Here is a 27,610-nt window from a genome sequence, read left to right as displayed (position 1 = left end):
CGCATTGAAGGTCCAGTATCCAGCTCCAAGACACACTTTGCTTTTACATTTGCCAAATTGAAGGTCCAATATCCTGCTCCAAGATGCAAGTAGCCTTTACCTTTCCCAAATTGAAGGTCCAATATCCAGCTCCATGACACAAGTAGCCTTTACCTTTCCCACACTGAAGGTCCAGTGTCCAGCTCCAAGACTCAAGTAACCTTTCCCACATTGAAAGTCCAGTATCCAGCTCCAAGACACAAGTCGCCGTTACCTGTCGCACATTGAAGGTTCAGTATCCAGCTCCAAGACACAAGTAGCTTTACCTTTACAAAATCGATGGTCCAGTATCCAGCTACAAGACACAAGTAGCCTTTACCTTTACCACATTGAAAGTCCAGTATCCAGCTCCAAGACACACGTTGCCTTTACTTTTCCCACATTGAAAGTACAGTATCCAGCTTACCTTTCCCACATTGAGGGTCCAGTATCCAGCTGTAAGACACAAATAACCTTTACCATTCCCACATTGAAGGTCCAGTGTCCTGCCCCAAGTCATAAGTAACCTTTACCTTACCCACATTGAAGGTCCAGTATCTAGCTCCTAGAGTCAAGTGAACTTTACCTTTCCCACATTGAATGTCAGCGACCTAGTGCCAAGACAGACATTGACTTTACCTTTACCAAAATGAAGATCCAGTATGAAGCTCCAAGACACAAGTCGCCGTTACCTGTCCCACATTGAAGGTTCAGTATACAGCTCCAAGACACAAGTAGCCTTTACCATTACAAAATTGAAGGTCCAGTATCCAGCTCCAAGACACAAGTAACCTTAACCACATTGAAGGTCCAGTATCCAGCTCCATGACACACGTTGCCTTTACCTTTACCACATTGAAAGTCCAGTATCGAGCTCCAAGACACACGTTGCCTTTACTTTTCCCACATTGAAAGTACTGTATCCAGCTTACCTTTCCCACATTGAGGGTCCAGTATCCAGCTGCAAGACACAAATAACCTTTACCTTTCCCACATTGAAGGTCCAGTGTCCTGCCCCAAGTCATAAGTAACCTTTACCTTACCCACATTGAAGGTCCAGTATCTAGCTCCTAGAGTCAAGTAAACTTTACCTTTCCCACATTGAATGTCAGCGACCTAGTGCCAAGACAGACATTGACTTTACCTTTACCAAAATGAAGATCCAGTATGAAGCTCCCTGACACAAGTCGCCGTTACCTGTCCCACATTGAAGATCCAGTATCCAGCTCCAAGACACAAGTCGCCGTTACCTGTGCCACTGAAGATCCAGTATCCAGCTCCAAGACACAAGTAGCCTTTACCTTTCCCACATTGAGGGTCCAGTATCCAGCTCCAAGACCAAAGTGGACTTTACCTTTCTCACATTGAAGTTCCAGGATCCAGCTCCAAGACACAAGTAGCCTTTACCTTTCCCACATTGAGGGTCCAGTATCCAGCTCCAAGACCTAAGTAGACTTTACCTTTCTCACATTGAAGTTCCAGTATCCAGCTCCAAGACAAAAGTAACCTTTACCTTTCCCACATTGAAGGTCCAGTACCCAGCTCCAAGACACAAGTCGCCGTTATCTATCCCACATTGAAGGTTCAGTATGCAGCTCCAAGACACAAGTAGCCTTTTCCTTTACAAAATTGAAGGTCCAGTATCCAGCTCCAAGACACAAGTAACCTTAACCACATTGAAGGTCCAGTATCCAGCTCCAAGACACACGTTGCCTTTACCTTTGCCACATTGAAGGTCCAATATCCTGCTCCAAGATGCAAGTAGCCTTTACCTTTCCCAAATTGAAGGTCCAATATCCAGCTCCAAGACACAAGTAGCCTTTACCTTTCCCACACTGAATGTCCAGTATCCAGCTCCAAGGCTCAAGTAAACTTTCCAACATTGAAAGTCCAGTATCCAGCTCCAAGACACAAGTTGCCGTTACCTGTCCCACATTGAAGGTTCAGTATCCAGCTCCAAGACACAAGTAGCTTTACCTTTACAAAATCGATGGTCCAGTATCCAGCTCCAAGACACAAGTAACCTTTACCTTTACCACATTGAAGGTCCAGTATCCAGCTCCAAGACACAGGTAGCCTTTCCCTTTACCACATTGAAAGTCCAGTATCCAGCTCCAAGACACACGTTGCCTTTACTTTTCCCACATTGAAAGTACAGTATCCAGCTTACCTTTCCCACATTGAGGGTCCAGTATCCAGCTGTAAGACACAAATAACCTTTACCATTCCCACATTGAAGGTCCAGTGTCCTGCCCCAAGTCATAAGTAACCTTTACCTTACCCACATTGAAGGTCCAGTATCTAGCTCCAAGAGTCAAGTAAACTTTACCTTTCCCACACTGAATGTCAGCGACCTAGTGCCAAGAAACACATTGACTTTTCCTTTAACAAATTGAAGATCCAGTATCCAGCTCCAAGACACAAGTCGCCGTTACCTGTCCCACATTGAAGGTTCAGTATCCAGCTCCAAGACACAAGTAGCCTTTACCATTACAAAATTGAAGGTCCAGTATCCAGCTCCAAGACACAAGTAACCTTAACCACATTGAAGGTCCAGTATCCAGCTCCAAGACACACGTTGCCTTTACTTTTCCCACATTGAAAGTACAGTATCCAGCTTACCTTTCCCACATTGAGGGTCCAGTATCCAGCTGCAAGACACAAATAACCTTTTTCTTTCCCACATTGAAGGTCCAGTGTCCTGCCCCAAGTCATAAGTAACCTTTACCTAACCCACATTGAAGGTCCAGTTTCTAGCTCCAAGAGTCAAGTAAACTTTACCTTTCCCACATTGAATGTCAGCGACCTAGTGCCAAGACACACATTGACTTTACCTTTACCAAATTGAAGATCCAGTATCCAGCACCAAGATTCAAGTAGCCTTTACCTTTCCCAAATTGAAGGTCCAGTATCCAGCTCCAAGAAACACGTAGCCTTCACCTTTACCAAATTGAAGGTCCAGTATCCAGCTCCAAGAAAAACGTGGCCTTTACATTTCCCGCATTGAAGGTCCAGCATCCAGCTCCAAGAAACACGTAGCCTTAACCTTTCACATATTGAAGGTCCAGTATCCAGCTCCAAGACAAATGTTGCCTTTTCCTTTACCACATTGAATGTCAGCGACCTAGTGCCAATACACACATTCCCTTTACCGTTACCAAATTGAAGATCCAGTATCCAGCTGCAAGATGCAAGTAGCCTTAACCTTTCCCAAATTGAAGGTCCGGTATCCAGCTCCAAGAACCACGTAGCCTTAACCTTTACCAAATTGAAGATCCAGTATCCAGCTCCAAGACACAAGTAGCCTTTACTTTTCCCACACTGAAGGTCCAGTATCCAGCCCCAAGACACAAGTAACCTTTCCCACATTGAAGGTCCAGTATCCAGCACCAAGAAACACGTAGCTTTAACCTTTACCAAATTGAAGGTCCAGTATCCAGCTCCAAGAAAAACGTAGCCTTTACCTTTCCCGCATTGAAGGTCCAGTATCCAGCTCCAAGACACACGTTGCCTTTACCTTTACCACATTGAAAGTCCAGTATCCAGCTCCAAGACACACGTTGCCTTTACTTTTCCCACATTGAAAGTACAGTATCCAGCTTACCTTTCCCACACTGAATGTCAGCGACCTAGTGCCAAGACACACATTGACTTTTCCTTTAACAAATTGAAGATCCAGTATCCAGCTCCAAGACACAAGTCGCCGTTACCTGTCCCACATTGAAGGTTCAGTATCCAGCTCCAAGACACAAGTAGCCTTTACCATTACAAAATTGAAGGTCCAGTATCCAGCTCCAAGACACAAGTAACCTTAACCACATTGAAGGTCCAGTATCCAGCTCCAAGACACACATTGCCTTTACCTTTCCCACATTGAAGGTTCAATATCCAGCTCCAATACACAAGTAGCCTTTCCCTTTACCAAATTGAAGGTCCAGTATCCAGCTCCAAGACACAAGTAACCTTGACCTTTATCACATAGAAGGTCCAGTATCCAGCTCCAAGACACAAGTCGCCTTTACCTTTCCCACTTTGAAGGTCCAGTATCCATCCGCAAGTCATAAGTAACGTTTACATTTCCCACATTGAAGGTCCAGTGTCCTGCCCAAGTCATCAGTAACCTTTACCTTACCAACATTGAAGGTCCAGCATCTAGCTCCAAGAGTCAAGTAAACTTTACCATTCCCACATTGAATGTCAGCGACCGAGTGCCAAGACACACATTGCCTTTACCTTTACCAAATTGAAGATCCAGTATCGAGCTCCAGGATGCAAGTAGCGTTTACCTTTCCCAAATTGAAGGTCCAGTATCCAGCTCCAAGAAACACGTAGCCTTAACCTTTACCAAATTGAAGGTCCAGTATCCAGCCCCAAGACAGAAGTAACCTTTACCAAATTGAAGGTCCAGTATCCAGCCCCAAGACAGAAGTAACCTTTACCACCTTAAAGGTCCAGTATCCAGCTCGAAGACACAAGTCGCGGTTACCTGTCCCACATTGAAGGTTCAGTATCCAGCTCCAAGACACAAGTAGCCTTTACCTTTACCAAATTGAAGGTCCAGTATCCAGCTCCAAGACACAAGTAGCCTTTACCTTTACCACATTGAAGTTCCAGTATCCAGCTCCAAGACACACGTTGCCTTTACCTTTCCCACATTGAAAGTACAGTATCCAGCTCGAAGATTCAAGTAGCCTTTAACTTTCCCACGTTGAAGGTCCAGTATACAGCTCCAAGACATAAGTAGCCTTAACCTTCAGCAAATTGAAGGTCCAGTATCCAGCTCCAAGACACAAGTCGCCGTTACTTTTACCAAACTGAAGGTCCAGTATACAGCTCCAAGACACACGTGGCAACTACCTTTCCCACATTGAAGGTCCAGGATCCAGCTCCAAGACACAAGTAGGCTTTAACTAATTGAACATCCAGTATCCAGCTGCAAGACACAAATAACCTTTACCTTTACCACACTGAAGGTCCGATATCCAGCTCCAAGACACAAGTAGCCTTTACCTTTCCCACGTTGAAGGTCCAGTATTCAGCTCCAAGAGTCAAGTAGAGTTTACCGTTCCCAAATTGAAGGTTCAGTATCCAGCTCCAAGACACAAGTAACCTTAACCACATTGAAGGTCCAGTATCCAGCTCCAAGACACACATTGCCTTTACCTTTCCCACATTGAAGGTTCAATATCCAGCTCCAATACACAAGTAGCCTTTCCCTTTACCAAATTGAAGGTCCAGTATCCAGCTCCAAGACACAAGTAACCTTGACCTTTATCACATAGAAGGTCCAGTATCCAGCTCCAAGACACAAGTCGCCTTTACCTTTCCCACTTTGAAGGTCCAGTATCCATCCGCAAGTCATAAGTAACGTTTACATTTCCCACATTGAAGGTCCAGTGTCCTGCCCAAGTCATCAGTAACCTTTACCTTACCAACATTGAAGGTCCAGCATCTAGCTCCAAGAGTCAAGTAAACTTTACCATTCCCACATTGAATGTCAGCGACCGAGTGCCAAGACACACATTGCCTTTACCTTTACCAAATTGAAGATCCAGTATCGAGCTCCAGGATGCAAGTAGCGTTTACCTTTCCCAAATTGAAGGTCCAGTATCCAGCTCCAAGAAACACGTAGCCTTAACCTTTACCAAATTGAAGGTCCAGTATCCAGCCCCAAGACAGAAGTAACCTTTACCAAATTGAAGGTCCAGTATCCAGCCCCAAGACAGAAGTAACCTTTACCACCTTAAAGGTCCAGTATCCAGCTCGAAGACACAAGTCGCGGTTACCTGTCCCACATTGAAGGTTCAGTATCCAGCTCCAAGACACAAGTAGCCTTTACCTTTACCAAATTGAAGGTCCAGTATCCAGCTCCAAGACACAAGTAGCCTTTACCTTTACCACATTGAAGTTCCAGTATCCAGCTCCAAGACACACGTTGCCTTTACCTTTCCCACATTGAAAGTACAGTATCCAGCTCGAAGATTCAAGTAGCCTTTAACTTTCCCACGTTGAAGGTCCAGTATACAGCTCCAAGACATAAGTAGCCTTAACCTTCAGCAAATTGAAGGTCCAGTATCCAGCTCCAAGACACAAGTCGCCGTTACTTTTACCAAACTGAAGGTCCAGTATACAGCTCCAAGACACACGTGGCAACTACCTTTCCCACATTGAAGGTCCAGGATCCAGCTCCAAGACACAAGTAGGCTTTAACTAATTGAACATCCAGTATCCAGCTGCAAGACACAAATAACCTTTACCTTTACCACATTGAAGGTCCGATATCCAGCTCCAAGACACAAGTAGCCTTTACCTTTCCCACGTTGAAGGTCCAGTATTCAGCTCCAAGAGTCAAGTAGAGTTTACCGTTCCCAAATTGAAGGTTCAGTATCCAGCTCCAAGACACAAGTAACCTTAACCACATTGAAGGTCCAGTATACAGCTACAAGACCTGTCGCACATTGAAGGTTCAGTATCAAGCTCCAAGACACAAGTATCCTTTACCTTTACCACAATGAAGGTCCAGTATCCAGCTCCAAGACACACGTTGCCTTTACCTTTCCCACATTGAAGGTCCAGTATCCATCTGCAAGTCATAAGTAACCTGTACATTTCCCACATTGAAGGTCCAGTGTCCTGCCCCAAGTCATAAGTAACCTTTACCTTACCCACATTGAAGGTCCAGTATCCAGCTCCAAGACACAAGTAGCCTTTACCTTTACCACATTGAAGGTCCAGTATCCAACTCCAAGAAGCACGTAGCCTTAACCTTTACCAAATTGAAGGTCCAGTATCCAGCTCCAAGAAAAACGTGGCCTTTAAATTTCCCGCATTGAAGGTCCAACATCCAGCTCCAAGAAACACGTAGCCTTAACCTTTCACATATTGAAGGTCCAGTATCCAGCTCCAAGACAAATGTTGCCTTTACCTTTACCACATTGAATGTCAGTGACCTAGTGCCAATACACACATTCCCTTTACCGTTACCAAATTGAAGATCTAGTATCCAGCTGCAAGATGCAAGTAGCCTTAACCTTTCCCAAATTGAAGATCCAGTATCCAGCTCCAGACACAAGTAGCCTTTACCTTTCCCACACTGAAGGTCCAGTATCCAGCCCCAAGACACAAGTAACCTTTCCCACATTGAAGGTCCAGTATCCAGCTCCAAGAAACACGTAGCTTTAACCTTTACCAAATTGAAGGTCCAGTATCCAGCTCCAAGAAAAACGTAGCCTTTACCTTTCCCGCATTGAAGGTCCAGTATCCAGCTCCAAGACACACGTTGCCTTTACCTTTCCCACATTGAAAGTACAGTATCCAGCTCGAAGATTCAAGTAGCCTTTAATTTTCCCACATTGATGGTCCAATATCCTGCTCCAAGATGCAAGTAGCCTTTACCTTTCCCAAATTGAAGGTCCAGTATCCAGCTCCAAGAAACACGTAGCTTTAACCTTTACCAAATTGAAGGTCCAGTATCCAGCACCAAGAAAAACGTAGCCTTTACCTTTCCCGCATTGAAGGTCCAGTATCCAGCTCAAAGACACACTTTGCTTTTACATTTGCCAAATTGAAGGTCCAATATCCTGCTCCAAGATGCAAGTAGCCTTTACCTTTCCCAAATTGAAGGTCCAATATCCAGCTCCATGACACAAGTAGCCTTTACCTTTCCCACACTGAAGGTCCAGTGTCCAGCTCCAAGACTCAAGTAACCTTTCCCACATTGAAAGTCCAGTATCCAGCTCCAAGACACAAGTCGCCGTTACCTGTCGCACATTGAAGGTTCAGTATCCAGCTCCAAGACACAAGTAGCTTTACCTTTACAAAATTGAAGGTCCAGTATTCAGCTCCAAGACACAAGTAACCTTTACCTTTACAACATTGAAGGTCCAGTACCCAGCTCCAAGACACAAGTAGCCTTTACCTTTACCACATTGAAAGTCCAGTATCCAGCTCCAAGACACACGTTGCCTTTACTTTTCCCACATTGAAAGTACTGTATCCAGCTTACCTTTCCCACATTGAGGGTCCAGTATCCAGCTGCAAGACACAAATAACCTTTACCTTTCCCACATTGAAGGTCCAGTGTCCTGCCCCAAGTCATAAGTAACCTTTACCTTACCCACATTGAAGGTCCAGTATCTAGCTCCTAGAGTCAAGTGAACTTTACCTTTCCCACATTGAATGTCAGCGACCTAGTGCCAAGACAGACATTGACTTTACCTTTACCAAAATGAAGATCCAGTATGAAGCTCCAAGACACAAGTCGCCGTTACCTGTCCCACATTGAAGATCCAGTATCCAGCTCCAAGACACAAGTCGCCGTTACCTGTGCCACATTGAAGATCCAGTATCCAGCTCCAAGATTAAAGTAGCCTTTAATTATCCCACATTGAAGGTCCAGTATACAGCTCCAAGACATATGTAGCATTTACCTTTACCACATTGCTGGTCCAATATCCTGCTCCAAGATGCAAGTAGCCTTTACCTTTCCCAAATTGAAGGTCCAATATCCTGCTCCAAGACTCAAGTCGCCGTTACCTTTACCACATTGAAGGTCCAGTATCCAGCTCCAAGACACAAGTAACCTTTACCTTTACAACACTGAAGGTCCAGTATACAGCTCCAAGACACACGTTGCCATTACCTTTCCCACATTGAAGGTCCAGGATCCAGCTCCAAGACACAAGTAGCCTTTACCTTTCCCACATTGAGGGTCCAGTATTCAGCACCAAGAGTCAAGTAGAGTTTACCGTTCCCACATTGAAGGTTCAGTATCCAGCTCCAAGACACAAGTAACCTTAACCACATTGAAGGTCCAGTTTACAGCTCCAAGACCTCTCCCACATTGAAGGTTCAGTATCCAGTTCCAAGACACAAGTATCCTTAACCTTTACCACATTGAAGGTCCAGTATCCAGCTTACCTTTCCCACATTGAGGGTCCAGTATCCAGCTGTAAGACACAAATAACCTTTACCATTCCCACATTGAAGGTCCAGTGTCCTGCCCCAAGTCATAAGTAACCTTTACCTTACCCACATTGAAGGTCCAGTATCTAGCTCCAAGAGTCAAGTAAACTTTACCTTTCCCACACTGAATGTCAGCGACCTAGTGCCAAGAAACACATTGACTTTTCCTTTAACAAATTGAAGATCCAGTATCCAGCTCCAAGACACAAGTCGCCGTTACCTGTCCCACATTGAAGGTTCAGTATCCAGCTCCAAGACACAAGTAGCCTTTACCATTACAAAATTGAAGGTCCAGTATCCAGCTCCAAGACACAAGTAACCTTAACCACATTGAAGGTCCAGTATCCAGCTCCAAGACACACGTTGCCTTTACTTTTCCCACATTGAAAGTACAGTATCCAGCTTACCTTTCCCACATTGAGGGTCCAGTATCCAGCTGCAAGACACAAATAACCTTTTTCTTTCCCACATTGAAGGTCCAGTGTCCTGCCCCAAGTCATAAGTAACCTTTACCTAACCCACATTGAAGGTCCAGTTTCTAGCTCCAAGAGTCAAGTAAACTTTACCTTTCCCACATTGAATGTCAGCGACCTAGTGCCAAGACACACATTGACTTTACCTTTACCAAATTGAAGATCCAGTATCCAGCACCAAGATTCAAGTAGCCTTTACCTTTCCCAAATTGAAGGTCCAGTATCCAGCTCCAAGAAACACGTAGCCTTCACCTTTACCAAATTGAAGGTCCAGTATCCAGCTCCAAGAAAAACGTGGCCTTTACATTTCCCGCATTGAAGGTCCAGCATCCAGCTCCAAGAAACACGTAGCCTTAACCTTTCACATATTGAAGGTCCAGTATCCAGCTCCAAGACAAATGTTGCCTTTACCTTTACCACATTGAATGTCAGCGACCTAGTGCCAATACACACATTCCCTTTACCGTTACCAAATTGAAGATCCAGTATCCAGCTGCAAGATGCAAGTAGCCTTAACCTTTCCCAAATTGAAGGTCCGGTATCCAGCTCCAAGAACCACGTAGCCTTAACCTTTACCAAATTGAAGATCCAGTATCCAGCTCCAAGACACAAGTAGCCTTTACTTTTCCCACACTGAAGGTCCAGTATCCAGCCCCAAGACACAAGTAACCTTTCCCACATTGAAGGTCCAGTATCCAGCTCCAAGAAACACGTAGCTTTAACCTTTACCAAATTGAAGGTCCAGTATCCAGCTCCAAGAAAAACGTAGCCTTTACCTTTCCCGCATTGAAGGTCCAGTATCCAGCTCCAAGACACACGTTGCCTTTACCTTTACCACATTGAAAGTCCAGTATCCAGCTCCAAGACACACGTTGCCTTTACTTTTCCCACATTGAAAGTACAGTATCCAGCTTACCTTTCCCACACTGAATGTCAGCGACCTAATGCCAAGACACACATTGACTTTTCCTTTAACAAATTGAAGATCCAGTATCCAGCTCCAAGACACAAGTCGCCGTTACCTGTCCCACATTGAAGGTTCAGTATCCAGCTCCAAGACACAAGTAGCCTTTACCATTACAAAATTGAAGGTCCAGTATCCAGCTCCAAGACACAAGTAACCTTAACCACATTGAAGGTCCAGTATCCAGCTCCAAGACACACATTGCCTTTACCTTTCCCACATTGAAGGTTCAATATCCAGCTCCAATACACAAGTAGCCTTTCCCTTTACCAAATTGAAGGTCCAGTATCCAGCTCCAAGACACAAGTAACCTTGACCTTTATCACATAGAAGGTCCAGTATCCAGCTCCAAGACACAAGTCGCCTTTACCTTTCCCACTTTGAAGGTCCAGTATCCATCCGCAAGTCATAAGTAACGTTTACATTTCCCACATTGAAGGTCCAGTGTCCTGCCCAAGTCATCAGTAACCTTTACCTTACCAACATTGAAGGTCCAGCATCTAGCTCCAAGAGTCAAGTAAACTTTACCATTCCCACATTGAATGTCAGCGACCGAGTGCCAAGACACACATTGCCTTTACCTTTACCAAATTGAAGATCCAGTATCGAGCTCCAGGATGCAAGTAGCGTTTACCTTTCCCAAATTGAAGGTCCAGTATCCAGCTCCAAGAAACACGTAGCCTTAACCTTTACCAAATTGAAGGTCCAGTATCCAGCCCCAAGACAGAAGTAACCTTTACCAAATTGAAGGTCCAGTATCCAGCCCCAAGACAGAAGTAACCTTTACCACCTTAAAGGTCCAGTATCCAGCTCGAAGACACAAGTCGCGGTTACCTGTCCCACATTGAAGGTTCAGTATCCAGCTCCAAGACACAAGTAGCCTTTACCTTTACCAAATTGAAGGTCCAGTATCCAGCTCCAAGACACAAGTAGCCTTTACCTTTACCACATTGAAGTTCCAGTATCCAGCTCCAAGACACACGTTGCCTTTACCTTTCCCACATTGAAAGTACAGTATCCAGCTCGAAGATTCAAGTAGCCTTTAACTTTCCCACGTTGAAGGTCCAGTATACAGCTCCAAGACATAAGTCGCCTTAACCTTCAGCAAATTGAAGGTCCAGTATCCAGCTCCAAGACACAAGTCGCCGTTACTTTTACCAAACTGAAGGTCCAGTATACAGCTCCAAGACACACGTGGCAACTACCTTTCCCACATTGAAGGTCCAGGATCCAGCTCCAAGACACAAGTAGGCTTTAACTAATTGAACATCCAGTATCCAGCTGCAAGACACAAATAACCTTTACCTTTACCACATTGAAGGTCCGATATCCAGCTCCAAGACACAAGTAGCCTTTACCTTTCCCACGTTGAAGGTCCAGTATTCAGCTCCAAGAGTCAAGTAGAGTTTACCGTTCCCAAATTGAAGGTTCAGTATCCAGCTCCAAGACACAAGTAACCTTAACCACATTGAAGGTCCAGTATACAGCTACAAGACCTGTCGCACATTGAAGGTTCAGTATCAAGCTCCAAGACACAAGTATCCTTAACCTTTACCACATTGAAGGTCCAGTATCCAGCTTACCTTTCCCACATTGAGGGTCCAGTATCCAGCTGTAAGACACAAATAACCTTTACCATTCCCACATTGAAGGTCCAGTGTCCTGCCCCAAGTCATAAGTAACCTTTACCTTACCCACATTGAAGGTCCAGTATCTAGCTCCAAGAGTCAAGTAAACTTTACCTTTCCCACACTGAATGTCAGCGACCTAGTGCCAAGAAACACATTGACTTTTCCTTTAACAAATTGAAGATCCAGTATCCAGCTCCAAGACACAAGTCGCCGTTACCTGTCCCACATTGAAGGTTCAGTATCCAGCTCCAAGACACAAGTAGCCTTTACCATTACAAAATTGAAGGTCCAGTATCCAGCTCCAAGACACAAGTAACCTTAACCACATTGAAGGTCCAGTATCCAGCTCCAAGACACACGTTGCCTTTACTTTTCCCACATTGAAAGTACAGTATCCAGCTTACCTTTCCCACATTGAGGGTCCAGTATCCAGCTGCAAGACACAAATAACCTTTTTCTTTCCCACATTGAAGGTCCAGTGTCCTGCCCCAAGTCATAAGTAACCTTTACCTAACCCACATTGAAGGTCCAGTTTCTAGCTCCAAGAGTCAAGTAAACTTTACCTTTCCCACATTGAATGTCAGCGACCTAGTGCCAAGACACACATTGACTTTACCTTTACCAAATTGAAGATCCAGTATCCAGCACCAAGATTCAAGTAGCCTTTACCTTTCCCAAATTGAAGGTCCAGTATCCAGCTCCAAGAAACACGTAGCCTTCACCTTTACCAAATTGAAGGTCCAGTATCCAGCTCCAAGAAAAACGTGGCCTTTACATTTCCCGCATTGAAGGTCCAGCATCCAGCTCCAAGAAACACGTAGCCTTAACCTTTCACATATTGAAGGTCCAGTATCCAGCTCCAAGACAAATGTTGCCTTTACCTTTACCACATTGAATGTCAGCGACCTAGTGCCAATACACACATTCCCTTTACCGTTACCAAATTGAAGATCCAGTATCCAGCTGCAAGATGCAAGTAGCCTTAACCTTTCCCAAATTGAAGGTCCGGTATCCAGCTCCAAGAACCACGTAGCCTTAACCTTTACCAAATTGAAGATCCAGTATCCAGCTCCAAGACACAAGTAGCCTTTACTTTTCCCACACTGAAGGTCCAGTATCCAGCCCCAAGACACAAGTAACCTTTCCCACATTGAAGGTCCAGTATCCAGCTCCAAGAAACACGTAGCTTTAACCTTTACCAAATTGAAGGTCCAGTATCCAGCTCCAAGAAAAACGTAGCCTTTACCTTTCCCGCATTGAAGGTCCAGTATCCAGCTCCAAGACACACGTTGCCTTTACCTTTACCACATTGAAAGTCCAGTATCCAGCTCCAAGACACACGTTGCCTTTACTTTTCCCACATTGAAAGTACAGTATCCAGCTTACCTTTCCCACACTGAATGTCAGCGACCTAATGCCAAGACACACATTGACTTTTCCTTTAACAAATTGAAGATCCAGTATCCAGCTCCAAGACACAAGTCGCCGTTACCTGTCCCACATTGAAGGTTCAGTATCCAGCTCCAAGACACAAGTAGCCTTTACCATTACAAAATTGAAGGTCCAGTATCCAGCTCCAAGACACAAGTAACCTTAACCACATTGAAGGTCCAGTATCCAGCTCCAAGACACACATTGCCTTTACCTTTCCCACATTGAAGGTTCAATATCCAGCTCCAATACACAAGTAGCCTTTCCCTTTACCAAATTGAAGGTCCAGTATCCAGCTCCAAGACACAAGTAACCTTGACCTTTATCACATAGAAGGTCCAGTATCCAGCTCCAAGACACAAGTCGCCTTTACCTTTCCCACTTTGAAGGTCCAGTATCCATCCGCAAGTCATAAGTAACGTTTACATTTCCCACATTGAAGGTCCAGTGTCCTGCCCAAGTCATCAGTAACCTTTACCTTACCAACATTGAAGGTCCAGCATCTAGCTCCAAGAGTCAAGTAAACTTTACCATTCCCACATTGAATGTCAGCGACCGAGTGCCAAGACACACATTGCCTTTACCTTTACCAAATTGAAGATCCAGTATCGAGCTCCAGGATGCAAGTAGCGTTTACCTTTCCCAAATTGAAGGTCCAGTATCCAGCTCCAAGAAACACGTAGCCTTAACCTTTACCAAATTGAAGGTCCAGTATCCAGCCCCAAGACAGAAGTAACCTTTACCAAATTGAAGGTCCAGTATCCAGCCCCAAGACAGAAGTAACCTTTACCACCTTAAAGGTCCAGTATCCAGCTCGAAGACACAAGTCGCGGTTACCTGTCCCACATTGAAGGTTCAGTATCCAGCTCCAAGACACAAGTAGCCTTTACCTTTACCAAATTGAAGGTCCAGTATCCAGCTCCAAGACACAAGTAGCCTTTACCTTTACCACATTGAAGTTCCAGTATCCAGCTCCAAGACACACGTTGCCTTTACCTTTCCCACATTGAAAGTACAGTATCCAGCTCGAAGATTCAAGTAGCCTTTAACTTTCCCACGTTGAAGGTCCAGTATACAGCTCCAAGACATAAGTAGCCTTAACCTTCAGCAAATTGAAGGTCCAGTATCCAGCTCCAAGACACAAGTCGCCGTTACTTTTACCAAACTGAAGGTCCAGTATACAGCTCCAAGACACACGTGGCAACTACCTTTCCCACATTGAAGGTCCAGGATCCAGCTCCAAGACACAAGTAGGCTTTAACTAATTGAACATCCAGTATCCAGCTGCAAGACACAAATAACCTTTACCTTTACCACATTGAAGGTCCGATATCCAGCTCCAAGACACAAGTAGCCTTTACCTTTCCCACGTTGAAGGTCCAGTATTCAGCTCCAAGAGTCAAGTAGAGTTTACCGTTCCCAAATTGAAGGTTCAGTATCCAGCTCCAAGACACAAGTAACCTTAACCACATTGAAGGTCCAGTATACAGCTACAAGACCTGTCGCACATTGAAGGTTCAGTATCAAGCTCCAAGACACAAGTATCCTTTACCTTTACCACAATGAAGGTCCAGTATCCAGCTCCAAGACACACGTTGCCTTTACCTTTCCCACATTGAAGGTCCAGTATCCATCTGCAAGTCATAAGTAACCTGTACATTTCCCACATTGAAGGTCCAGTGTCCTGCCCCAAGTCATAAGTAACCTTTACCTTACCCACATTGAAGGTCCAGTATCCAGCTCCAAGACACAAGTAGCCTTTACCTTTACCACATTGAAGGTCCAGTATCCAACTCCAAGAAACACGTAGCCTTAACCTTTACCAAATTGAAGGTCCAGTATCCAGCTCCAAGAAAAACGTGGCCTTTAAATTTCCCGCATTGAAGGTCCAACATCCAGCTCCAAGAAACACGTAGCCTTAACCTTTCACATATTGAAGGTCCAGTATCCAGCTCCAAGACAAATGTTGCCTTTACCTTTACCACATTGAATGTCAGTGACCTAGTGCCAATACACACATTCCCTTTACCGTTACCAAATTGAAGATCTAGTATCCAGCTGCAAGATGCAAGTAGCCTTAACCTTTCCCAAATTGAAGATCCAGTATCCAGCTCCAGACACAAGTAGCCTTTACCTTTCCCACACTGAAGGTCCAGTATCCAGCCCCAAGACACAAGTAACCTTTCCCACATTGAAGGTCCAGTATCCAGCTCCAAGAAACACGTAGCTTTAACCTTTACCAAATTGAAGGTCCAGTATCCAGCTCCAAGAAAAACGTAGCCTTTACCTTTCCCGCATTGAAGGTCCAGTATCCAGCTCCAAGACACACGTTGCCTTTACCTTTCCCACATTGAAAGTACAGTATCCAGCTCGAAGATTCAAGTAGCCTTTAATTTTCCCACATTGATGGTCCAATATCCTGCTCCAAGATGCAAGTAGCCTTTACCTTTCCCAAATTGAAGGTCCAGTATCCAGCTCCAAGAAAAACGTAGCCTTTACCTTTCCCGCATTGAAGGTCCAGTATCCAGCTCCAAGACACACTTTGCTTTTACATTTGCCAAATTGAAGGTCCAATATCCTGCTCCAAGATGCAAGTAGCCTTTACCTTTCCCAAATTGAAGGTCCAATATCCAGCTCCATGACACAAGTAGCCTTTACCTTTCCCACACTGAAGGTCCAGTGTCCAGCTCCAAGACTCAAGTAACCTTTCCCACATTGAAAGTCCAGTATCCAGCTCCAAGACACAAGTCGCCGTTACCTGTCGCACATTGAAGGTTCAGTATCCAGCTCCAAGACACAAGTAGCTTTACCTTTACAAAATTGAAGGTCCAGTATTCAGCTCCAAGACACAAGTAACCTTTACCTTTACAACATTGAAGGTCCAGTACCCAGCTCCAAGACACAAGTAGCCTTTACCTTTACCACATTGAAAGTCCAGTATCCAGCTCCAAGACACACGTTGCCTTTACTTTTCCCACATTGAAAGTACTGTATCCAGCTTACCTTTCCCACATTGAGGGTCCAGTATCCAGCTGCAAGACACAAATAACCTTTACCTTTCCCACATTGAAGGTCCAGTGTCCTGCCCCAAGTCATAAGTAACCTTTACCTTACCCACATTGAAGGTCCAGTATCTAGCTCCTAGAGTCAAGTGAACTTTACCTTTCCCACATTGAATGTCAGCGACCTAGTGCCAAGACAGACATTGACTTTACCTTTACCAAAATGAAGATCCAGTATGAAGCTCCAAGACACAAGTCGCCGTTACCTGTCCCACATTGAAGATCCAGTATCCAGCTCCAAGACACAAGTCGCCGTTACCTGTGCCACATTGAAGATCCAGTATCCAGCTCCAAGATTAAAGTAGCCTTTAATTATCCCACATTGAAGGTCCAGTATACAGCTCCAAGACATAAGTAGCATTTACCTTTACCACATTGCTGGTCCAATATCCTGCTCCAAGATGCAAGTAGCCTTTACCTTTCCCAAATTGAAGGTCCAATATCCTGCTCCAAGACTCAAGTCGCCGTTACCTTTACCACATTGAAGGTCCAGTATCCAGCTCCAAGACACAAGTAACCTTTACCTTTACAACACTGAAGGTCCAGTATACAGCTCCAAGACACACGTTGCCATTACCTTTCCCACATTGAAGGTCCAGGATCAAGCTCCAAGACACAAGTAGCCTTTACCTTTCCCACATTGAGGGTCCAGTATTCAGCACCAAGAGTCAAGTAGAGTTTACCGTTCCCACATTGAAGGTTCAGTATCCAGCTCCAAGACACAAGTAACCTTAACCACATTGAAGGTCCAGTTTACAGCTCCAAGACCTCTCCCACATTGAAGGTTCAGTATCCAGTTCCAAGACACAAGTATCCTTAACCTTTACCACATTGAAGGTCCAGTATCCAGCTCCAAGACACACGTTGCCTTTACCTTTCCCACATTGAAAGTACAGTATCCAGCTCCAAGACAAAAGTAGCCTTTACCTTTCCCACATTGAGGGTCCAGTATCCAGCTCCAAGAGCTAAGTAGCCTTTACTTTTCTCACATTGAAGTTCCAGTATCCAGCTCCAAGACACAAGTAGCCTTTACCTTTCCCACATTGAGGGTCCAGTATCCAGCTCCAAGACCAAAGTAGACTTTACCTTTCTCACATTGAAGTTCCAGTATCCAGCTCCAAGACACAAGTAGCCTTTACCTTTCCCACATTGAGGGTCCAGTATCCAGCTCCAAGACCTAAGTAGACTTTACCTTTCTCACATTGAAGTTCCAGTATCCAGCTCCAAGACACAAGTAGCCTTTACCTTTCCCACATTGAAGGTCCAGTACCCAGCTCCAAGACACAAGTCGCCGTTATCTATCCCACATTGAAGGTTCAGTATGCAGCTCCAAGACACAAGTAGCCTTTTCCTTTACAAAATTGAATGTCCTGTATCCAGCTCCAAGTCACAAGTAACCTTAACCACATTGAAGGTCCAATATCCAGCTCCAAGACACACGTTGCCTTTACCTTTGCCACATTGAAGGTCCAATATCCTGCTCCAAGATGCAAGTAGCCTTTACCTTTCCCAAATTGAAGGTCCAGTATCCAGCTCCAAGACACACGTTGCCTTTACTTTTCCCACATTGAAAGTACTGTATCCAGCTTACCTTTCCCACATTGAGGGTCCAGTATCCAGCTGCAAGACACAAATAACCTTTACCTTTCCAATATTGAAGGTCCAGTGTCCTGCCCCAAGTCATAAGTAACCTTTACCTTACCCACATTGAAGGTCCAGTATCTAGCTCCTAGAGTCAAGTAAACTTTACCTTTCCCACATTGAATGTCAGCGACCTAGTGCCAAGACAGACATTGTCTTTACCTTTACCAAAATGAAGATCCAGTATGAAGCTCCAAGACACAAGTCGCCGTTACCTGTCCCACATTTAAGATCCAGTATCCAGCTCCAAGACACAAGTCGCCGTTACCTGTGCCACATTGAAGATCCAGTATCCAGCTCCAAGATTAAAGTAGCCTTTAATTATCCCACATTGAAGGTCCAGTATACAGCTCCAAGACATAAGTAGCATTTACCTTTACCACATTGCAGGTCCAATATCCTGCTCCAAGACACAAATAACCTTTACCTTTACCACATTGAAGGTCCGATATCCAGCTCCAAGACACAAGTAGCCTTTACCTTTCCCACGTTGAAGGTCCAGTATTCAGCTCCAAGAGTCAAGTAGAGTTTACCGTTCCCAAATTGAAGGTTCAGTATCCAGCTCCAAGACACAAGTAACCTTAACCACATTGAAGGTCCAGTATACAGCTACAAGACCTGTCGCACATTGAAGGTTCAGTATCAAGCTCCAAGACACAAGTATCCTTTACCTTTACCACAATGAAGGTCCAGTATCCAGCTCCAAGACACACGTTGCCTTTACCTTTCCCACATTGAAGGTCCAGTATCCATCTGCAAGTCATAAGTAACCTGTACATTTCCCACATTGAAGGTCCAGTGTCCTGCCCCAAGTCATAAGTAACCTTTACCTTACCCACATTGAAGGTCCAGTATCCAGCTCCAAGACACAAGTAGCCTTTACCTTTACCACATTGAAGGTCCAGTATCCAACTCCAAGAAACACGTAGCCTTAACCTTTACCAAATTGAAGGTCCAGTATCCAGCTCCAAGAAAAACGTGGCCTTTAAATTTCCCGCATTGAAGGTCCAACATCCAGCTCCAAGAAACACGTAGCCTTAACCTTTCACATATTGAAGGTCCAGTATCCAGCTCCAAGACAAATGTTGCCTTTACCTTTACCACATTGAATGTCAGTGACCTAGTGCCAATACACACATTCCCTTTACCGTTACCAAATTGAAGATCTAGTATCCAGCTGCAAGATGCAAGTAGCCTTAACCTTTCCCAAATTGAAGATCCAGTATCCAGCTCCAGACACAAGTAGCCTTTACCTTTCCCACACTGAAGGTCCAGTATCCAGCCCCAAGACTCAAGTAACCTTTCCCACATTGAAGGTCCAGTATCCAGCTCCAAGAAACACGTAGCTTTAACCTTTACCAAATTGAAGGTCCAGTATCCAGCTCCAAGAAAAACGTAGCCTTTACCTTTCCCGCATTGAAGGTCCAGTATCCAGCTCCAAGACACACGTTGCCTTTACCTTTCCCACATTGAAAGTACAGTATCCAGCTCGAAGATTCAAGTAGCCTTTAATTTTCCCACATTGATGGTCCAATATCCTGCTCCAAGATGCAAGTAGCCTTTACCTTTCCCAAATTGAAGGTCCAGTATCCAGCTCCAAGAAACACGTAGCTTTAACCTTTACCAAATTGAAGGTCCAGTATCCAGCACCAAGAAAAACGTAGCCTTTACCTTTCCCGCATTGAAGGTCCAGTATCCAGCTCCAAGACACACTTTGCTTTTACATTTGCCAAATTGAAGGTCCAATATCCTGCTCCAAGATGCAAGTAGCCTTTACCTTTCCCAAATTGAAGGTCCAATATCCAGCTCCATGACACAAGTAGCCTTTACCTTTCCCACACTGAAGGTCCAGTGTCCAGCTCCAAGACTCAAGTAACCTTTCCCACATTGAAAGTCCAGTATCCAGCTCCAAGACACAAGTCGCAGTTACCTGTCGCACATTGAAGGTTCAGTATCCAGCTCCAAGACACAAGTAGCTTTACCTTTACAAAATTGAAGGTCCAGTATTCAGCTCCAAGACACAAGTAACCTTTACCTTTACAACATTGAAGGTCCAGTACCCAGCTCCAAGACACAAGTAGCCTTTACCTTTACCACATTGAAAGTCCAGTATCCAGCTCCAAGACACACGTTGCCTTTACTTTTCCCACATTGAAAGTACTGTATCCAGCTTACCTTTCCCACATTGAGGGTCCAGTATCCAGCTGCAAGACACAAATAATCTTTACCTTTCCCACATTGAAGGTCCAGTGTCCTGCCCCAAGTCATAAGTAACCTTTACCTTACCCACATTGAAGGTCCAGTATCTAGCTCCTAGAGTCAAGTGAACTTTACCTTTCCCACATTGAATGTCAGCGACCTAGTGCCAAGACAGACATTGACTTTACCTTTACCAAAATGAAGATCCAGTATGAAGCTCCAAGACACAAGTCGCCGTTACCTGTCCCACATTGAAGATCCAGTATCCAGCTCCAAGACACAAGTCGCCGTTACCTGTGCCACATTGAAGATCCAGTATCCAGCTCCAAGATTAAAGTAGCCTTTAATTATCCCACATTGAAGGTCCAGTATACAGCTCCAAGACATAAGTAGCATTTACCTTTACCACATTGCTGGTCCAATATCCTGCTCCAAGATGCAAGTAGCCTTTACCTTTCCCAAATTGAAGGTCCAATATCCTGCTCCAAGACTCAAGTCGCCGTTACCTTTACCACATTGAAGGTCCAGTATCCAGCTCCAAGACACAAGTAACCTTTACCTTTACAACACTGAAGGTCCAGTATACAGCTCCAAGACACACGTTGCCATTACCTTTCCCACATTGAAGGTCCAGGATCCAGCTCCAAGACACAAGTAGCCTTTACCTTTCCCACATTGAGGGTCCAGTATTCAGCACCAAGAGTCAAGTAGAGTTTACCGTTCCCACATTGAAGGTTCAGTATCCAGCTCCAAGACACAAGTAACCTTAAGCACATTGAAGGTCCAGTTTACAGCTCCAAGACCTCTCCCACATTGAAGGTTCAGTATCCAGTTCCAAGACACAAGTATCCTTAACCTTTACCACATTGAAGGTCCAGTATCCAGCTCCAAGACACACGTTGCCTTTACTTTTCCCACATTGAAAGTACAGTATCCAGCTTACCTTTCCCACATTGAGGGTCCAGTATCCAGCTCCAAGAGCTAAGTAGCCTTTACTTTTCTCACATTGAAGTTCCAGTATCCAGCTCCAAGACACAAGTAGCCTTTACCTTTCCCACATTGAGGGTCCAGTATCCAGCTCCAAGACCAAAGTAGACTTTACCTTTCTCACATTGAAGTTCCAGTATCCAGCTCCAAGACACAAGTAGCCTTTACCTTTCCCACATTGAGGGTCCAGTATCCAGCTCCAAGACCTAAGTAGACTTTACCTTTCTCACATTGAAGTTCCAGTATCCAGCTCCAAGACACAAGTAGCCTTTACCTTTCCCACATTGAAGGTCCAGTACCCAGCTCCAAGACACAAGTCGCCGTTATCTATCCCACATTGAAGGTTCAGTATGCAGCTCCAAGACACAAGTAGCCTTTTCCTTTACAAAATTGAATGTCCTGTATCCAGCTCCAAGTCACAAGTAACCTTAACCACATTGAAGGTCCAATATCCAGCTCCAAGACACACGTTGCCTTTACCTTTGCCACATTGAAGGTCCAATATCCTGCTCCAAGATGCAAGTAGCCTTTACCTTTCCCAAATTGAAGGTCCAGTATCCAGCTCCAAGACACACGTTGCCTTTACTTTTCCCACATTGAAAGTACTGTAACCAGCTTACCTTTCCCACATTGAGGGTCCAGTATCCAGCTGCAAGACACAAATAACCTTTACCTTTCCAATATTGAAGGTCCAGTGTCCTGCCCCAAGTCATAAGTAACCTTTACCTTACCCACATTGAAGGTCCAGTATCTAGCTCCTAGAGTCAAGTAAACTTTACCTTTCCCACATTGAATGTCAGCGACCTAGTGCCAAGACAGACATTGACTTTACCTTTACCAAAATGAAGATCCAGTATGAAGCTCCAAGACACAAGTCGCCGTTACCTGTCCCACATTTAAGATCCAGTATCCAGCTCCAAGACACAAGTCGCCGTTACCTGTGCCACATTGAAGATCCAGTATCCAGCTCCAAGATTAAAGTAGCCTTTAATTATCCCACATTGAAGGTCCAGTATACAGCTCCAAGACATAAGTAGCATTTACCTTTACCACATTGCAGGTCCAATATCCTGCTCCAAGATGCAAGTAGCCTTTACCTTTCCCAAATTGAAGGTCCAATATCCTGCTCCAAGACTCAAGTCGCCGTTACCTTTACCAAATTGAAGGTCCAGTATCCAGCTCCAAGACACAAGTAACCTTTACCTTTACAACACTGAAGGTCCAGTATACAGCTCCAAGACACACGTTGCCATTACCTTTCCCACATTGAAGGTCCAGGATCCAGCTCCAAGACACAAGTAGCCTTTACCTTTCCCACATTGAGGGTCCAGTATTCAGCACCAAGAGTCAAGTAGAGTTTACCGTTCCCACATTGAAGGTTCAGTATCCAGCTCCAAGACACAAGTAACCTTAACCACATTGAAGGTCCAGTTTACAGCTCCAAGACCTGTCCCACATTGAAGGTTCAGTATCCAGCTCCAAGACAAAAGTAGCCTTTACCTTTCCCACATTGAGGGTCCAGTGTCCAGCTCCAAGAGCTAAGTAGCCTTTACTTTTCTCACATTGAAGTTCCAGTATCCAGCTCCAAGACACAAGTAGCCTTTACCTTTCCCACATTGAGTGTCCAGTATCCAGCTCAAAGACCAAAGTAGACTTTACCTTTCTCACATTGAAGTTCCAGTATCCAGCTCCAAGACACAAGTAGACTTTACCTTTCCCACATTGAGGGTCCAGTATCCAGCTCCAAGACCTAAGTAGACTTTACCTTTCTCACATTGAAGTTCCAGTATCCAGCTCCAAGACACAAGTAGCCTTTACCTTTCCCACATTGAAGGTCCAGTACCCAGCTCCAAGAAACAAGTCGCCGTTACCTATCCCACATTGAAGGTTCAGTATGCAGCTCCAAGACACAAGTAGCCTTTTCCTTTACAAAATTGAAGGTCCAGTATCCAGCTCCAAGACACAAGTAACCTTAACCACATTGAAGGTCCAGTATCCAGCTCCAAGACACACGTTGCCTTTACCTTTGCCACATTGAAGGTCCAATATCCTGCTCCAAGATGCAAGTAGCCTTTACCTTTCCCAAATTGAAAGTCCAGTATCCAGCTCCAAGACACAAGTAGCCTTTACCTTTCCCACACTGAAGGTCCAGTATCCAGCTCCAAGACACACGTTGCCTTTACCTTTACCACATTGAAAGTCCAGTATCCAGCTCCAAGACACACGTTGTCTTTACTTTTCCCACATTGAAAGTACTGTATCCAGCTTACCTTTCCCACATTGAGGGTCCAGTATCCAGCTGCAAGACACAAATGACCTTTACCTTTCCCACATTGAATGTCCAGTGTCCTGCCCCAAGTCATAAGTAACCTTTACCTTACCCACATTGAAGGTCCAGTATCTAGCTCCTAGAGTCAAGTAAACTTTACCTTTCCCACATTGAATGTCAGCGACCTAGTGCCAAGACAGACATTGACTTTACCTTTACCAAAATGAAGATCCAGTATGAAGCTCCAAGACACAAGTCGCCGTTACCTGTGCCACATTGAAGATCCAGTATCCAGCTCCAAGATTAAAGTAGCCTTTAATTATCCCACATTGAAGGTCCAGTATACAGCTCCAAGACATAAGTAGCATTTACCTTTACCACATTGCAGGTCCAATATCCTGCTCCAAGATGCAAGTAGCCTTTACCTTTCCCAAATTGAAGGTCCAATATCCTGCTCCAAGACTCAAGTCGCCGTTACCTTTACCAAATTGAAGGTCCAGTATCCAGCTCCAAGACACAAGTAACCTTTACCTTTACAACACTGAAGGTCCAGTATACAGCTCCAAGACACACGTTGCCATTACCTTTCCCACATTGAAGGTCCAGGATCCAGCTCCAAGACACAAGTAGCCTTTACCTTTCCCACATTGAGGGTCCAGTATTCAGCACCAAGAGTCAAGTCGAGTTTACCGTTCCCACATTGAAGGTTCAGTATCCAGCTCCAAGACACAAGTAACCTTAACCACATTGAAGGTCCAGTTTACAGCTCCAAGACCTGTCCCACATTGAAGGTTCAGTATCCAGTTCCAAGACACAAGTATCCTTAACCTTTACCACATTGAAAGTCCAGTATCCAGCTCCAAGACACAAGTTGCCTTTACCTTTCCCACATTGAAAGTACAGTATCCAGCTCCAAGACAAAAGTAGCCTTTACCTTTCCCACATTGAGGGTCCAGTATCCAGCTCCAAGAGCTAAGTAGCCTTTACTTTTCTCATATTGAAGTTCCAGTATCCAGCTCCAAGACACAAGTAGCCTTTACCTTTCCCACATTGAGGGTCCAGTATCCAGCTCCAAGACCAAAGTAGACTTTACCTTTCTCACATTGAAGTTCCAGTATCCAGCTCCAAGACACAAGTAGCCTTTACCTTTCCCACATTGAGGGTCCAGTATCCAGCTCCAAGACCTAAGTAGACTTTACCTTTCTCACATTGAAGTTCCAGTATCCAGCTCCAAGACACAAGTAGCCTTTACCTTTCCCACATTGAAGGTCCAGTACCCAGCTCCAAGACACAAGTCGCCGTTATCTATCCCACATTGAAGGTTCAGTATGCAGCTCCAAGACACAAGTAGCCTTTTCCTTTACAAAATTGAAGGTCCAGTATCCAGCTCCAAGACACAAGTAACCTTAACCACATTGAAGGTCCAGTATCCAGCTCCAAGACACACGTTGCCTTTACCTTTGCCACATTGAAGGTCCAATATCCTGCTCCAAGATGCAAGTAGCCTTTACCTTTCCCAAATTGAAGGTCCAGTATCCAGCTCCAAGACACACGTTGCCTTTACTTTTCCCATATTGAAAGTACTGTATCCAGCTTACCTTTCCCACATTGAGGGTCCAGTATCCAGCTGCAAGACACAAATAACCTTTACCTTTCCCACATTGAAGGTCCAGTGTCCTGCCCCAAGTCATAAGTAACCTTTACCTTACCCACATTGAAGGTCCAGTATCTAGCTCCTAGAGTCAAGTAAACTTTACCTTTCCCACATTGAATGTCAGCGACCTAGTGCCAAGACAGACATTGACTTTACCTTTACCAAAATGAAGATCCAGTATGAAGCTCCAAGACACAAGTCGCCGTTACCTGTCCCACATTTAAGATCCAGTATCCAGCTCCAAGACACAAGTCGCCGTTACCTGTGCCACATCGAAGATCCAGTATCCAGCTCCAAGATTAAAGTAGCCTTTAATTATCCCACATTGAAGGTCCAGTATACAGCTCCAAGACATAAATAGCATTTACCTTTACCACATTGCAGGTCCAATATCCTGCTCCAAGATGCAAGTAGCCTTTACCTTTCCCAAATTGAAGGTCCAATATCCTGCTCCAAGATTCAAGTCGCCGTTACCTTTACCAAATTGAAGGTCCAGTATCCAGCTCCAAGACACAAGTAACCTTTACCTTTACAACACTGAAGGTCCAGTATACAGCTCCAAGACACACGTTGCCATTACCTTTCCCACATTGAAGGTCCAGGATCCAGCTCCAAGACACAAGTAGCCTTTACCTTTCCCACATTGAGGGTCCAGTATTCAGCACCAAGTGTCAAGTAGAGTTTACCGTTCCCACATTGAAGGTTCAGTATCCAGCTCCAAGACACAAGTAACCTTAACCACATTGAAGGTCCAGTTTACAGCTCCAAGACCTGTCCCACATTGAAGGTTCAGTATCCAGTTCCAAGACACAAGTATCCTTAACCTTTACCACATTGAAGGTCCAGTATCCAGCTCCAAGACACACGTTGCCTTTACCTTTCCCACATTGAAAGTACAGTATCCAGCTCCAAGACAAAAGTAGCCTTTACCTTTCCCACATTGAGGGTCCAGTATCCAGCTCCAAGAGCTAAGTAGCCTTTACTTTTCTCACATTGAAGTTCCAGTATCCAGCTCCAAGACACAAGTAGCCTTTACCTTTCCCACATTGAGGGTCCAGTATCCAGCTCCAAGACCAAAGTAGACTTTACCTTTCTCACATTGAAGTTCCAGTATCCAGCTCCAAGACACAAGTAGCCTTTACCTTTCCCACATTGAGGGTCCAGTATCCAGCTCCAAGACCTAAGTAGACTTTACCTTTCTCACATTGAAGTTCCAGTATCCAGCTCCAAGACACAAGTAGCCTTTACCTTTCCCACATTGAAGGTCCAGTACCCAGCTCCAAGACACAAGTCGCCGTTACCTATCCCACATTGAAGGTTCAGTATGCAGCTCCAAGACACAAGTAGCCTTTTCCTTTACAAAATTGAAGGTCCAGTATCCAGCTCCGAGACACAAGTAACCTTAACCACATTGAAGGTCCAGTATCCAGCTCCAAGACACACGTTGCCTTTACCTTTGCCACATTGAAGGTCCAATATCCTGCTCCAAGATGCAAGTAGCCTTTACCTTTCCCAAATTGAAGGTCCAGTATCCAGCTCCAAGACACAAGTAGCCTTTACCTTTCCCACACTGAAGGTCCAGTATCCAGCTGCAAGGCTCAAGTAAACTTTCCAACATTGAAAGTCCAGTATCCAGCTCCAAGACACAAGTAGCCTTTACCATTACAAAATTGAAGGTCCAGTATCCAGCTCCAAGACACAAGTAACCTTAACCACATTGAAGGTCCAGTATCCAGCTCCAAGACACACGTTGCCTTTACTTTTCCCACATTGAAAGTACAGTATCCAGCTTACCTTTCCCACATTGAGGGTCCAGTATCCAGCTGCAAGACACAAATAACCTTTTCCTTTCCCACATTGAAGGTCCAGTGTCCTGCCCCAAGTCATAAGTAAACTTTACCTTACCCACATTGAAGGTCCAGTTTCTAGCTCCAAGAGTCAAGTAAACTTTACCTTTCCCACATTGAATGTCAGCGACCTAGTGCCAAGACACACATTGACTTTACCTTTACCAAATTGAAGATCCAGTATCCAGCACCAAGATTCAAGTAGCCTTTACCTTTCCCAAAATGAAGGTCCAGTATCCAGCACCAAGAAACACGTAGCCTTAACCTTTACCAAATTGAAGGTCCAGTATCCAGCTCCAAGAAAAACGTGGCCTTTACATTTCCCGCATTGAAGGTCCAGCATCCAGCTCCAAGAAACACGTAGCCTTAACCTTTCACATACTGAAGGTCCAGTATCCAGCACCAAGACAAATGTTGCCTTTACCTTTACCACATTGAATGTCAGCGACCTAGTGCCAATACACACATTC

The sequence above is a fragment of the Narcine bancroftii genome, chromosome 1 (genome assembly GCF_036971445.1).
Source record: "Narcine bancroftii isolate sNarBan1 chromosome 1, sNarBan1.hap1, whole genome shotgun sequence".
Taxonomy (NCBI): domain Eukaryota; kingdom Metazoa; phylum Chordata; class Chondrichthyes; order Torpediniformes; family Narcinidae; genus Narcine; species Narcine bancroftii.
The sequence above is the reverse complement of the archived record's forward strand: the minus strand, read 5'-3'. Positions refer to the sequence as shown.